At 44.6% G+C, this 16,173-nt stretch overlaps 1 protein-coding gene across 6 annotated transcripts in view; it reads left to right on the top strand.

Moving 5' to 3' along the window:
- Window positions 1-16,173, top strand: part of TBC1D1 (TBC1 domain family member 1) — a 189,756-nt gene that overhangs the window by 12,499 nt on the left and 161,084 nt on the right. The gene's annotated exons all lie outside the window — the stretch shown is intronic.

Genomic DNA, 16,173 nt, shown 5'->3' with positions numbered 1-16,173 from the left:
AGGGCATGATGTAAATGCACAAGAGAAGTTAATATTGTGTGTTTCAAAATGAGGTAGCTTTTCTGATCTTTGGATCTTTTCATTACAGCCTGAGTTCTTTAAACTCTTTTTACAAAGTAAGACCTCAGTCTTGCAAAGACTTAACACATGGGCCGAACTTTACACACTCTCAGTTTTACTGTGTGAAGTTAGGCCTGTGTCAGTCTTTGCAGGATCAGGGCTTAGTTTACAATAAGCTAGTGATATGGGCTGAAATTCTGGCCCCGTTGAAGTCAGTGGGAGTTTTTCTATTGATGTCAGCGGGGCTAGAATTTCACCCATAAACTGCCTTGGACCTTCTCCAATCCTACATTATATGAGTAGCTTGTGTTCCCTCTGAGAAGGCTGTAGTGCTAAAAATAGGCATCCAATTCTGCTCTTCTGATTCAAGTCAGTAATCTGCTAAAGCCACATCCTCACATGAATAAGATGAGTAAAGCTGGGCATTAGGTTTCTGCAGCTGACCACTGATGTTTAGTGGGCAAAGCAGTGGCACCATTGAGGTCTAAGATGTAGTTATTAATATTGGAGGTGGAGCTCACATTGGGCCAAATCCTTTATGCCTCACTCACGAGAGTAGCCCCACTGAAGCACCTCAGAGGGACTGTTTGCATGTGTACAGCTGATTGGATTGATTTATGTACTTACAGCTACCTGCTCTGGAGCAAGACAGGGCATAACACCAAACTCATAGTGCCTGGCTCAGAGCTGGATACATGGTTATGGACACAGCTTTAATTAAATTCCCCCGAGATAAAATGTCAGCTAAGTAAACTAACAGGCAAAACAGAACTTAAATCACAAACACTTAAGTGAGAAAATACTGTCAAATTAAAAATGGGCTACTCAATAAGATATAAGATGTATGCATTTAAGGGTGGGGAGTAGATGTTTTAGGACTTGGCACTGAGTAGAAAGAAGCTGTTAAATATGTACTTATGTAGTTCATTGTGTGGGTTGTGATTTTGTTAGGATCATGGTTAATAAACAACTTTGATCACCTCCAGTACAATTTCTTCTGTAACAACAAAGTGAAAAGCAAAGTACTATTTCCACCTGCTTGATCAGACTCCTGGAGCTATTTGAAATAAGAGAGAGGGGGAAATATAAAGACTTGGGTTTCCAGTTTCAATTGTATCCATAGATTCAGGGGCGGCTCTAGCAATTTCGCTGCCCCAAGCATGGCGGTAGGCCGCGGGGGGGCGCTCTGGTGGTCACCGGTCCCGCGGCTCCGGTGGACCTCCTGCAGACGTGCCTGTGGAGGGTCCGCTGGTCCCGCGGCTCTGGTGGAGCATCCGCAGGCACGCCTGCGGGAGGTCCACCGGAGCCACTTGCCGCCCTCACGACAACCGGCAGAGCGCCCCCCCGCGGCATGCCACCCCAAGCACGCGCTTGGGCGTGCTGGGGCCTGGAGCCGGCCCTGCATAGATTTTGGATGCCAGTGTCTATGATCATTATTGTTTTAATTTGGAATTGCCTTATCTCCGTTTGTTCTCCTTTACAGTGTCCTTTTATTCTGTTTCTGATGTATGCGTGTAACTCCCATTAACATTACTGAAAGTTGTGTATGCTTATCAAAGTGTGTGTGAGAGAGATATCTGTGTATTGAGACAGCAGGGTACCCAGATTGGGAGCACAGCAGTGTCTAGGACAGGGGTGGGCAAACCTTTTGGGCTGAGGGCAACATCTGGGTGGGGAAATTGAATGCAGAGCCGGGGCAGGGGGTTGGGGTGTGGGAGGAGTATGGGGTGTGGGAGGGGATGTGGTGTGCAGGAAGGGGCTCAGGGCAAGGGATTGGGGCAGAGGAGGGGTGCGGGGTGTATGAGGGGGCTCAGGGAAGGGGGTTGGGGTGCAGGAAGGATGCGGAGTGCAGGAAGGGTGCGGGGTGTGGTAGGGGGCTCAGGGCAGGGAGTTGGGGTGCGAGGTGCAGGCAGGGGGTTTAGGGTAGGCAGTTGGGGAGAGGGGTGCAGGAGGGGTTCGGGCTCCGGCCTGGCACAGCTTCCCTAAAGAGGCTCTGGGGTGGCAGTGGTGCGCGCCAGGGCAGGCTCCCTGCATGCCTGCCCTGGCCCCACGCTGCGCCACTCCAGGAAGCACTGCGGTCCCTGGAGGGGGCAGAGGGCTCCACATGCACTGCCCTTGCGGCGCCTCCAGGTACCTCCCCCAAAGCTCCCATTGGCTGCGGTTCCCCGTTCCTGGCCAATGGGAGCTGGGGGGGGGGCAGTGCCTGGAGGCAATGGCAACACATGGAGCCCTCTGCCCTCCTGCCTGGGGGCTGCAGGGAAGTGGTGCTGGACACTTCTGAGAGTGGCGCAGGGCCCGTGGGGCCACGGGGGGCAATCCAAAGCCCTGAGCGGCCGGATCCGGCCCACGGGCCATAGTCTAGGATCATTATTGTTTTAATTTGGAATTGCTTATCTCCATTTTGTTCTTCTATAGAAGAAACAAATATTAGAAGACTAACTTCTGTGGACTGAGTGACTCAGCAGTCTCTTGCTCCAGTCCATTAGCTCTCTTGTCCCAGAGGACTCCTTTCACTGCCTGCAACATTTGCTCTGAGGAATCAAACAGCAGTTTTCCATATTTAGATTGTGTTGGCCTGGTTAGCTTCCTCTCTGTTGCTCCTAGGATGGACAAAAAATGTTCTGCATATTTTTTCTATTTGTGTTTGTTATTCAGAAAGAGACACAACAGTCCAAATTAGCTTGGTGACAGAGCTGAAGTATTAAAACCTTGTTGTATACGAACCACCCACAGAGCGGGTCTTGAACTTACACTGGATTAACTATAGTTATTTATCAGTCCAGTTTTAGTGAATAAAAGTTTAGAAGTTATGATCTAACCTTTGTGAAAAACTCAGGCAGAATTTGGGTACGTTGGAGAAATTAAATCTCTCCATTGGGTCAAATATAACTTAATACAGTGTTTGCAGCTATGGAAAATTTAATTACATATTCTAAGTGTTACTTTTCATTACCAATCCCCCTGAGACTCTCTCCAAAATGTTGTAATAATTAGACAGACATCTGATCTATTTTATAGGACAAAAGGTCTCCACGATTAAAACGTTATAAGATACAAGGTCCACAACCACTTGCATCTCTGTGGATGAATCTGGAAAAGGCTGTGGCTGATGTAGATGGAATTCACATTAAGACAGGGCTCCTGCGCAAATTAGATTGAAAAACCAGTCTTGAATTACAACAAAAAATATATGGTTATGAGTTCACAAGTGCTATCAAATAGGGTTGCCACCCGTCTGGATTTTACCCAGACAGTCCAGTTTTTGGTTTCTATGTCCAGGTGCTATTTAGGGTTGCCAGGTGCCTGGTTTTTGACTGGAAAGTCTGGTTGAAAAGGAGACCTGGCAACCCTAACTGACACCTGAACCAAAAGTCTGGTTGCTGCAGGGTGTGGGAGGTGCTGGGTCATTGGAAAAAGGCAAATATAGTGCCCATCATTAAAAAACAAAAGAAGGAGAGCCCGGGGAACTACAGGCTGGTCAGCCTCACCTCAATCCCTGGAAAAATCATGGAGCAGGCCCTCAAGCAAACCATGTTGAAGCACTTGGAGGAGAGGACGGTGATCAGGAACAATCAACATGGATTCACCAAGGGCAAGTCATGCCTGACCAACCTGATTGCCTTCTATGATGAGATAACTGGATATGGGGAAAGCAGTGGATGTGATATATCTTGACTTTAGCAAAGCTTTTGATACGGTCTCCCACAGTAGTCTTGCCAGCAAGTTAAAAAAGTATGATATGGATGAATGGACTGTAAGGTGGATAGAAAGCTGGCTCAATGGATAGTGATCAATGACTCGATGTCTAGTTGGCAGCCGGTATCAAGCAGAGTACCCCACGGGTCGGTCCTGGGGTCCAGGTCGGTCCAGTTTTGTTCAACATCTTTATTAATGATCTGGATGATGGGATAGATTGCACCCTCAGCACGTTTGCAGATGACACTAAGCTGCGGGGAGAGGTAGATACGCTGGAGGGTAGGGATGGCGTCTGGAGTGACCTAGACAAATTGGAGGATTGGGCCAAAAGAAATCTGATGAGGTTCAACAAGGACAAGTGCAGAGTCCTGCATTTAGGATGGAAGAATCCCATGTACCACTACAGGCTGGGGACTGACTGGCTGGCTAAGCAGCAGTTCTACAGAAAAGGACCTGGGGATTACAGTGGACAAGAAGCTGGATATGAGTCAGCAGTGTGCCCTTGTTGCCAAGAAGGCTAATGGCATATTGGGCTGCATTAGTAGGAGCATTGCCAGCAAATTGGGGGAAGTGATTATTCCCCTCTATTTGGCACTTGTGAGGCCACATCTGGAGAATTGCATCCAATTTTGGGACCCCCACTACAGAAAGGATGTGGACAAATTGGAGAGAGTCCAGTGTAGGGCAATGAAAATTATCAGGGGATGGGGCATATGACTTACGAGGAGAGGCTGAGGGAACTGGGGTTATTTAGTCTGCAGAAGAGAAGAGTGAGGGGGGATTTGATAGCAGCCTTCAACTACTTGAAGTGGGGGTCCCAAATAGGATGGAGCTAGGCTGTTCTCAGTGGTGGCAGGTGACAGAGCAAGGAATAATGCTCTCAAGTTGCAGTGGGGGAGGTCTAGGTTGGATATTACGAAACACTATTTCACTAGGAGGGTAGTGAAGCACTGGAATAGGTCACCTAGGTCCGTAAAGGTTTTTAAGGCCCGGCTTGACAAAGCTCTGCCTGGGATGATTTTGCTGGTGTTGGTCCTGCTTTGAGCAGGGAGTTGGACTAGATGACCTCCTGAGGTCTCTTCCAACCCTAATCTTCTATGATTCTGTTAACTTGTGCCAGCCCCTGCTCAGCCAGGGCCACCTCATACCTTCAAGGAGGCTCCTTGAGATGATCCAGTGAGCAACGGTGGAGGGGAGAGGAGCGAGCAATGGGGGCAGGGCCTTGAGGGAAGGGATGAGGCTTTGGGTGAAGAGGTGGGGTAGAGGGATCTGGGGAAGAGAAGGAGTAGGGGCGGGGTCTTGGGGGTCCAGTTGCCAGCAATTAGAAGGGTGGCAATCCTACTACCAAACAATTCCTGAAACCACGTCACTCTTCTTTATATAGGATAATTTTTAAAATTGAATGCAAGGCTGTTGCTGGATAGTACATTAAGTATTCTTTAAAAATTCACATAAATGAACAAATACATGTCGACTATATATACCTCACTACCTCTTGCCTTATCCATAATTAATTGGTCAATTGCTTGTGGGCATCAGGGAAGAAGCAAGTCCAAAGGTGGAATTTGAAGGAGGAGAGGGCAGTGGACAGAAGAAGGCAGGAAGATGGCTGTGGGAGAAGCAAATAAGAAAGACTAGTATAATTGACAGGGTAAGGAGGGGGCAATGTGGTAAGAGACAGGAGCAGAATTGTGAAGGGCCTTGAAAGTGGTGATAGAAAGCTTGAACTTAGTGCATGGAAATGAGACAGCCAGCGGAGGGTGTTGAAGGGAGAGGATAGCATAGCCATAACAACAGAGAGTGAGAAAGTATCTCCGTAACAGTGTTCTGAATAGACCAGATTTCATTAGCTGAACACTTTTTTTATATGCATACTGAACCAGAATGTAGGCTTGATCACTTGTGAAAGAATGTTGTTCCTATTCTGGGGTAAAATATTTTGGTAATGGGATACAGAGCCTTTTGCCTTTGGAGCATTGACTCAAATCCAGACCAGTGGGTACACCCTCCTGTGGATAAGATAGGGTATTTTGCCTGGATTTAAACCAGAGATTTAGAGAGTAAAAGGCTCTGTATCCTACTATTCCAAGTAATGAACTCTACATAATTCCAAATAATGCCATGACTCTGTGTTAAGATTTTGTAGCCACACTTCCCTTCTTCTGAAATGCCCTGCCCAAGAAGGAAGCAATGACCCATTGTGGTATGGTTCCATCACTTTCTAGGAACTTATAGAATCCCTTCTGTTGCCGCACCAGGAGGCTAGGGCTTAGCTGCTCTGGATGGAGTATAGGGGTAAATGGAGGAGAGTATCAGAGGACATACTGTATGTGTTAAACTCCCTTGGGGACCTGGCTCAGAACCATGCAAATGTCTGCACATGCAGTCCTTCTGCCCCACGCAGTATTATGTTCTGTTCTGCATTTGATCATGCCTTAAAAGGGTTTTTTTGCACAGGTGTCGACAGAAGAGCCAAGAGCATCTTTACAGAGGGACAGGGTCAAAGGGCCTAGAACTCCCCATTTCATGCAAATCCCTGAACTCTGTAGGATTTGGAGGCTGAACCACGCGATTCATCCATGGTCCCACTCTGAGGGGACCATTAGTTGAAAATTATGCAAGGTGACACTATTGTAGTTTCCCAAACTCTTTGTCCTCAGAACGCGAGTTAACCACAGGAGAGTACAATGTGACTCCCAAGCTGTTAGACTAAAAGTCACCTCCAGTTGATGACGTACATAAAACAAACAAGCTGGTGATTTGAGTCTGATTTCTAATGGACAGGGTTCTACAACACACAGTTCATCATCACATGTTGTAACCTTATTGGCAGTCTCAGCAGAGTGATTGGGTATTGAGTGGGCTTTGTAATTCCTAGAGATATTCCCTCTAGGTCATAGTGCAGACTTGTATGTTGGTATGGTGCCCAGTGTCCCTCATTTTGATGGATCATTCATTTTGGTCCCAAGGTGGCTTATGTTCCACACAAATGTGATACTTCCTCAGCTTTATTGTTGAAAATTATTTACATCAGAAAGGCAGAATTTCTATTTGGCTTTTTTTTTTTTTTTAATACGGTTCCCTCCCTCCCTTCCCAAGTTGGGATTTTATGGATGGAGAGGTATGGTGGACTGAAGTGAAGGTGGGGAAACCTGTACTGCTGTTCTCCAGGGGTAAACAGAGGACTTTAGTGGTTGCTCTTTCTAGTCTGTCACCTTTTTGAGCATTTAAATCCACTTTGGGGAGAACTGTATGAGAGACAGATAATTACAAGCTGATAGAGCATTGTTACAGGATATTGGTCTCCTACTGCTACATAACTGACAAGATTTTCATAGAAAATAAATGTAGTGGTAAAGCTCTATATTTGTTTTCAGTTTAGGAGACACTGATTTTGTACCGCATTACAATGATTTTTCTTTGGTATATCAAATCATTGGCTTCATGTACATGTATTCATTTTACCTGATGGATGTTTTGTATGGCAAATGGAAATTTGGTCACTTTACTGTAATTGATCTAATGATGTATTAAAGATGGCTTAGATATAGGATAAATTGGGCATAATTATACTTTTACTCAAACAAATTTTAGACTTCTGTAAAGCAATTAAGTTCTATGATGATATTCTTGATTTACATAAGTGTGAGAGAAGCATCAGGCAAAATCTGTGATACAGTACATCAGAGACCAACTTATCCAGAAATGTGTTCTTCAGAGCAGAGTTGTGTTTATTTTAAGTGGTCAGTGAATCCAACAATCAGATCCAACAATCTGATTGGCCGTCAGAAATTCCACTTGGCAATGCAGTGATGAAAAATCCTTCTCACCACTCTCTAGGGGTTAGTGAAGTAGCATATTTGAAGGTTCATTTCTGATAAGAACTGAAGTTTGGCTGTTTATTCAAACCCTCCATTTTTTTCAGTCTGCAAACCCAGGCTGGACATCTTATGGGAACAGGCATTTCTGTGAGATTTCCAGTGGTTCCTGCAGAACCAGGAAAAGCAGAAGCATGCACAAATGAAAGCCGCACAAAAGTTAAGCTTTGGGAAAAGGTTAACTTCTGTTCTTATTTTTTCCCCTAATCAGTTTGCCATTCTTGTGTTTATCAGGGCTTTTAATCCTTTAATGAAAAACATGGGATAGAATCATTCACTTTTATTGTGGAGAGAAATGTTACAACTGATTCAAGCAGGATTCTGATGGGCATCTTTGAAGAAGGCAGATATGTGCACCCTCAAAGTCTTCATTCTGCAGAGAGTGAAAGTGTGCCTACGAAGTGGTGTCTCAATTGTTCCTCTGATGTATCTGTCTGGGATAATGTTAATTTTCTAGCTACTCTACAGGAGCAGTTCTCAACCAGAGAGCTGAAGCCCCCTGGGGGGCCACAAGCAGGTTTCAGGGGGTCTACCAAGCAGGGCTGGCATTAGACTCACCGGGGCCCAGGGTAGAAAGCTGAAGCCCTGCCACCCGGGGCTGAAATGGAAAACTGAGCAATTTAGCTTTGCAGGGTTGCCCTGCTTGCTAGCCCTTAATGCTGGCCCTGGCTTTTATATGCAGAAAAACAGTTGTTGTGGCACTGGTGGGCCGTGGAGTTTTTATAGCATGTTGCAGGCCGGCTCAGAAAGAAAAAGGCTGAGAACCCCTGCTGTACAGCAAGAAGATTTGACTCCCACACAATGCCTTCCACACAGCAGAATCCCCTGTGTGGGGAGCCACAGTCATAGCAATTGTACAGGCTGACCATTGATTGCCTGAGGGTCTGGTAGGTATGCTCCATGTTGGCTGCAGATATGTTGGCGTGGAAGGGAGAACTGAAGGTGGGTCAGGGAAGAAAAATTATCTTGAATGCTTATGAATCAGTGTCCTAACAGACAAAGCATAGGATGGGGTATTAGTTGGTGTCTGCTACAGACCCACCAATCACATTAGGGAACAAGATGACCGCCTTCTTATGCACCTATCTATAATGCATAGGGAAGAAGCTTCATGATCATGGGTGACTGCAATTGGAGTGACACAAGCTGGAGGTCTCATGCTGAGAGTCTTAAAACATCCTCGGAATTTCTAAATATTATAGATGACAATTTCCTAACTTCAAAAGTGTTGTAGCCTGTGGGAATTTGGCACATGGGTATGTTTGGGTATGTTAGAGGCTAAGTGGCCTTGGGCTGGTTCTCAGCTGCCAAGTAGGCAGTAAACAGGATAATAAACCAGAAAGTTGTACAGGAGGATAATTATCCTATGAAGTTACAGCTGTGGCTGTGTGTATTTTATTAACTAATTAGCAGTTGCTTGATTGCCTGTTATAATTGTATATAAGAGCATGCTGGGGAGAAATAAATGACTTTGCTACCAATCACATTGATTGCTGGGTTCTGTCCGTGCCCGCCTGAGAGGCACTGTGATGCAACAAATGGTGACCCCGACGTGATTCGAATCGAATGATGATAGTGTCGGTGGCCTAGAGTCGGTGGCCTGTTCCAGGCGGAGGAGCTGCGGCGGGGAGTGCTGGAGAAGCCCCCGGGCGTCCGAAAAGAGAGGCGCACCTGAGCCCTGAGGAGAGCGGCTATAAGCCGCGGCGGAGAAGGGCAGAGCAGCTAACATGGGAACCGCTGTATCAGCGGAAGAAAAGATAACACAGAAACCTTTATTGCACATTATGAAGCGGCAGGGAGAAAAGCTCCCCTCTGATACGTTATCCCGCCTGCTGCGGTGGGGACAGAGAAGGGAACTTTTTGTTAAGCCGAGTACAATTTTTAATAAAACTGTGTGGGAGCGGCTAGGCTCCAGGCTTTGGAAGTCGGTGGCTCAGGGCGATGAGGAAGCCTTTTCCCTGAGTCCAGTGTGGAATAAGACAAAGAAGATAGTAAAAACTCTCGCGGCCGAGGCAGGAGTGCAGGCGGCCCTTTCTAAGCTTTTCCGCCCAATGGCCGAAATGCCTTCTGTGTTGCCGGTTGGAGCCAGGGAGTTTTTCGGTGGCGAGGACACGGTGATACCTTTGGCTTCCGACCTGGATAATGTTGCCCCTGTTATGGTTCCATTACCCTCCAATGTGGCCCTCGGCCCCGATATAACTAATCCTGCTACAGTCCCGCTACCCCCCGATACGCCCGAGCCTATGAAAACAGCTTTGCCGTACGCACCCCCTCCCAAGCCATGCCGTGTCCACGGGACCTGGGGGTGTCACGAATGCGGGGAAACAAAGGAGGCTCGGGTAAGACACGTGCCATCACAGGTCTATCCCAATTTGACTACGCCTATTCAGTTTACCCAGTTTAATGCCTTTTATAAGAAAATGGAGCGCCGGGGTCAACAGCTGCAGGCCATTTATAATAAGTTAAATCAAATGCAAGGTTTTCCAGCTGGATCATCGTGGAAAGAGGGGGAGCTGGAGAGGCTCCGGACCGCCCTTCGGGCACACGACGAGGAGGTGCTCTGCTGGAAGCGAGCCCTGGACGAGAAAACTTTGGAGTGCACGGCGCAGGCAGAGGCTTGTGAGGAGGTGCTCCGCTGGAAGCGAGCCCTGGACGGGAGGACTTTGGAGTGCACGGAACAGGCAGAGGCTCGTGCCGTGGCCCCGGAGGTCGTTCGGACCTACAAGCAAGTAAGTTGTTTTGGCAGGAGCCTGGAGAAGGCGTCCTACGCTGGCTGGTCTGAGCCTGGGACAATGCCGGGAAAACCGTTATGCTTCTCCGGTATGAGCAGCAACAGCTGGGTGTTCTGACACAGGATTCACAGATTAAAAGAAGCCAAGCAGGGAAGGAAAAAAGAACAGAATGAGTTAGCCGAAGACAGCTCATTCTTTTCTGGCCCCAGTCAAGGACGCGGCACAGCTAAGACTTGGCGGACAGCCTAGACAAAGAGGCTTGACTGGGCCCAAAAAAGCTAATGAGAGCTGCAAACCCCTGCCAGGCACTAACGGAGTGTGTTAGCTGTCTCTTCTCACAGGTATGGAAGAGCTGCCCAAAGATCCTAGCAGCCCTGGAAGTCTTGGAACCAGGAGACTGACTGCTTGGACCCATGATTCTTACTGCAAAAAGACCCCTTCACATCAGGAGGATTCTACTACTGATGATTGGCCTATTTTATTTTATTTTATTTTTATTTAGCTTCATTGTGCTTCTAAACAGCAGGAAAAAAGGACAAGGTGACGTGCTGGCTAATCTTTCCCTTGTCCGCTGCAGCCCCCATTGTGTTATTGGATTTTTTTTTTTTTTTGAAAGAAGCAAAACCAACTCCAAGAAGCAAAACCACTACAGAATAATGTTTTGGTAATTTTCCCCGTAGAAGCTGAACCACAACGGTGGTGGAAAAGAAGAAAAAACGCTCACATTATTGACATTGCCAAAGTCCAGAAATTCCTGACTAAAAGGACATTGAGAACTGACCCTGGTGAAGAAACGAAGAATTGTACATTGGCAGGAAGAAATTTGGGACTCCTGCTGAAAAATGTGGTATTGATTGGATTTTGGGGTTTATTCTACAGGCTGCGCCCTGTGTTTTGGATAAAATTTTTAGCCTGTGTTGCCCTCCCTAATTGGATTGTATATGATATTACCCCCCCCCCATTACTAACCCCAATTTTCTAGAGCTTACTTGTTTTTTGTTTTTAGAGTTTGGGAAAACTCAGCCTAAAGGTTTGTTGAGTATTCTCAAAAGGGGGGGAGTTGATGGTGTTATTAGGCATAAATCTAGGTAATTTAGGAGGATGGTTTTGAATTTATGTGATTTTAGTACCTTTCTGTTAAGTGTTTTTGTTAGCCTTATTAGATTTTTGTAAATTTTGTGTTATGTGTTGATTATTGGCAGTTGTAAGATTGCTTGATATTAGATGTAGCTTATATTATATAGATAGGTTGAAAGTAGTTGTTGTATTTAAAGTTATATGCTTGAGAGTGTAGCCCCCACGGTGGGAAAGTACAGATAATTGTTCACAGAAGAGACCAGAAGGGTAGGGGCTAGTTAAGAAGTACACCCTCCTAGCTAAATTGATAGTGGGATAAGTTGGTATCCAGGAAAGGAACGGTTTAGCAAGAGGAAATAAGGATCGGGCCCAGGCGGCCAGGCAATAGACAGAGACCTTGAAAAGGAAAAAAGGATCGGGCCCAGGCAGCCAGGCAACAGACAACAAGCTTGGAAAACTGGTTGGAAACCTTGAGGGTGTAGTTGATAGAAAAGGTAATTGAGCATGAACATGGGGATTTCAAATATTCAGGAGCATATTTGGAATGGTGATTTGGATTAGTAAGTGGCTGTTGGAAGACTAGCTAGTAATTTTTAAGGAGAGTAAAAAGTTAATTCTGTGGTTGCTAGAGGGAACAGCAGTTGAATTTTGTAAGATGCTAAAGAGTAAAGTTTTGGTGTTTTTGAAATGTTTGTAAATAAATTTAGGCAAGAAATTAGTTTGCAATTGTTTGGTTATGAACAATTTTGTTGTATTAGCTAAAGAATGTATATAGTGCTATGTAATTGAAATTGTATTAGGCTTAAGGGCATATAAGTGGTGGTGTTTTTTTTTTTCAGTGTTTAATAGCAGAATTTAAAAGTCAGAAACTTTAAGCTGTCAATAGCTTTGAATTTAGAAGCAAGCCAAGATGCAATTGTATTATTGTAAATGATTTAATTGATGAAGTAATTCCCCTGTTTTGCCTGAAATTAATAAGGGTATTTGTGTATTTTAAGTAATGATTGATTGCCCAGTAGGGGTATATTTGTTTTTGTTTTTTAGCTATTACAGATAATTGATGTTAGCTGTATAGCATTTAATGTACCATGCATTTATTAATAGAGTTAAGATTTATGTTTTGTGTTTTCTGTTCTGTCTTGTGGTGTTTGTTTTCTGGCCAGAAGAATTGTTGTGGTGTTGTTAAGATGTTATGTGGTTTATGTTGTGTTTTTTTTTGCTAGGACCCCCCCCCCCCTCAGTGTCAGCTTGATCACCTGACACATGAGGGATGGATTGGTAATAGAAATTTGTCACAGGTTGGTGTACAATAGAGAATGGGGGAACCCTGCAGAATTTACACCATTTATTTTGTTTTATTTTGTTTTGTTTTGTTTGATGTTGTTGGTGTTATATGTTAAGGATTGCATGGTTATAGGTAGGCTTTATAGAGTTAATTTTGGTTTGTGATAGATTGTAGTGTTTTGATGTGTGGAGTTGGGAATGTTTTACTAATGCTTCCTTTTTTCTTTTTTTTTCTTTTGATTTTGAATAGAGGGGGCAGATGTGGGAATTTGGCACATGGGTATGTTTGGGTATGTTAGAGGCTAAATGGCCTTGGGCTGGTTCTCAGCTGCCAAGTAGGCAGTAAACAGGATAATAAACCAGAAAGTTGTACAGGAGGATAATTACCCTATGAAGTTACAGCTGTGGCTGTGTGTATTTTATTAACCAATTAGCAATTGCTTGATTGCCTGTTATAATTGTATATAAGAGCATGCTGGGGAGAAATAAATGACTTTGCTACCAATCACATTGATTGCTGGGTTCTGTCCGTGCCCGCCTGAGAGGCACTGTGACGCAACAGTAGCCAACAAGGGGGAATTCCATATTAGACCTTGTCTTGACATATAAAGAGGAACTGATCACAGAACTAAAAACTAATAGTAGCTTAGGTGCAAGTGATCATGACCTGATTACATTTATAATGTGCAAACAAAATATACACACACACGGTACTTTAAAATGGCCAGTTTCACAAAGCTTAAAACCATTATGAGCCAAATCAGCTGGGAGGAAGAATTTAATCAGAAAAATGTGAATGATAATTGGGAATTGTTTAAGACACTTTACTAGGTGCCCAAAAAAGCCACAATTGAGGAAGAAGGCCATATGGGTTAAAAAAACTGACCCTGTTTAGAGGGAATGTGAAGGCAACTATACATTTTTTATATATAAAAACAAATGGAAAAAAGGGGAAGTTGATAGTAATGAATCAAAGAAGCTAGGAGTTGTAGAAAATTGATAAGGGAAGCAAAGAGACACAAAAAGAAATCTATGCCCAACAGAGTTAAGGAAAAATGAAGAGTTTTTAAAGTATATTAGGAACAAAAAGAATCCTAACAATGGTATTGATCAATTACTTGATGATCACGGTGTAATTATCAATAATAATGCAGAAAATTCAGAAGCGTTCAATAAATATCTGTTCTATATTTGGGAAGAAAACAGGTGATGTAGTCATGTTGTATGATAAGACACTTTCCATTGCATTAATATCTCAAGAGGATGTTAAATAGCAGCTTCTAAAGTTAGACATTTTTAAATCACTGGGTCCTGATAACTTGCATCCAACAGCTTTAAAGGGGCTGACTGAGGATGTTGTCAGACCAAGAATGCTGATTTTCAATATGTCTCAGAACACTGGGGAAGTTCCAGAAGACTGGAAGAAAGCTAATGTGCCAATATTTTAAAAGGGTAAACAGGATGATCTTGGTAATTATAGGCCTGTCAGTCTGACATTGATCCCAGGCAAGATAATGGAGCAGCAGATATGGGACTTGATTAATAAAGAATTAAGGGAGGGTAATATAATTAATGCCAATACCCATGGGTTTAATGGAAAATGGATTCTGTCAAACTAACTTGATTTTGTTTTTGATGAGATTACAAGTTTGGTTGATAATGGTAATAGTGTTGACGTAATAGATTTAGACTTCTGTAAGGCATTTGACTTGGTACCACGTGACATTTTGATAAAAAAAACTGGAATGATGTAAAATAAACGGCACTCTCATTAAATGCATTACAAACTGGTTAACTGTCAGGTCTCAAAATGTAATTGTAAAAAGGCAATCATCACTGAGTGGGAGTGTTTCTGGTAGGGTCCTACAGTGATTGATTCTTGGCCCTGTGTGTTAGAAACTGAGACAAAGATAATCAGGCCTAGTGCCTGGAGCAGTGGTAAATAGGTCTAGTGGTTGGAGTGGTGACAGTTGGGTCTAGAGGACAGAGACAGGAGTCAGAGCTGGAATCAGCAGTCAAGAGCAGGGTTGAAACAAGGTAAGAGTAGGGCTGGGAGCGAGGCTGCAGCCAGAACAGGGCTGGAGCAGGTTAAGGCCTGTGGAGTGTGTCACCACACTGCACTATCATGCAAAGGAGAATTCCAAGCCATGAGCAGACTAAGCTGCTGTTTCTCCTGTGAGGTTTATATATGTGCCCTGAGAGTCACCAGACAGCTCCTGGCTTGTGGATTGGAGCCTAACACAGGACTGACTCATCACTGCATGTGGCTTAATCAGGCTCTAGTTCAGGGCTGATTCATCACCTTATAGACTCCCCAATCCCCCTTGGATGCTTTCCAAGCATCCTTGGCTGGCTTGTCAGGGAGTGATTGATGTAATTCCTGAAGGAGGTCGGGTGCATGTACATTACTGGCTGATTCCCATGGTCAGCTGGGGCATACCCTTCCCAGGCAACAAGGTATATAAATCATCCTTGGAGGAACTTAGAATCCAGGATCTGTCTCACCACATATTCTTCCTGATCCTGAACCATGATGGGGGGATGGAGGTGGTTGTGTGCATCCAGGAAAGAAGTTGTTCACATATTTCTTTAACAAGAAAACAGGGAATACTGGATGTATCTTCATAATAAAGGGTAACTGGAGCTTGAAGGTCACTGGGTTAATCTGTCTAGAATGGGGTATGCTAATGGTGGTTTAGGTTCCTTGAAGGTTGCGGGGAATCCAAGAGTTGAGTCTGACTGCCATGGGAGGATCGTTCTGTCGGTGGAGATCAGCATATCATTTGTATTACTCCTTGTCAGATATTCAGTGTGGTTTTAATTTTTCTTGAATGTGGTGGAATGCTGAACCAAATCAGAGGCTGCGGCGACATGGGCAGTCGGTGGTACAGATGGGTGGAATCGGGGGTGGAAGCCATAATTGGTATAGAAGGGACTTTGGTGGCTTGATCTGTGATTGAAGTTGTTGAAGGCAAATCTGGCAAAAGTCGGAACCTAAAACAGTGAAGCTATTGTTCTAGAATTTGCTTTACCCATTCCAACTGTCTGTCTGTCTGGGGTGGGAAGAGGATGAAATGTGTAGGGTGTCTTACAGGAGTTTGAACAGTTCTCTCCAAAAATCAGAGACAAATTATGGCCCATGATCAGATGCAGTGTTGGTTGGTAATCCATGGAGCTTGAAGATGTGGCCAAAAAATAAATGAACCGTCGCTTCTGCAGTGGAAATCTTCTGACAAGACATGAAATACGCCCCTTTTGGTGAGAAATTGATGATGGCTGGTATAGCTATGCAGACCTGAGAGTTGGGGAGATCAGTGGTGAAGTCCATTGAGATAGATGCCTAGGATTGGGGTGGGGTTGGAAGCAGGATCAGGGCATCTAGAAGTTTGGCATGGGGTTCTTTGTCTGGCCACATGCCTCACAGTAAGCAGGGGTGGTCCGCGAGG

The sequence above is a fragment of the Mauremys reevesii genome, linkage group 5 (genome assembly GCF_016161935.1).
Source record: "Mauremys reevesii isolate NIE-2019 linkage group 5, ASM1616193v1, whole genome shotgun sequence".
Taxonomy (NCBI): domain Eukaryota; kingdom Metazoa; phylum Chordata; order Testudines; family Geoemydidae; genus Mauremys; species Mauremys reevesii.
Note: the sequence above shows the minus strand (reverse complement) of the source record. Positions and strands in the feature narration are given on the sequence as shown.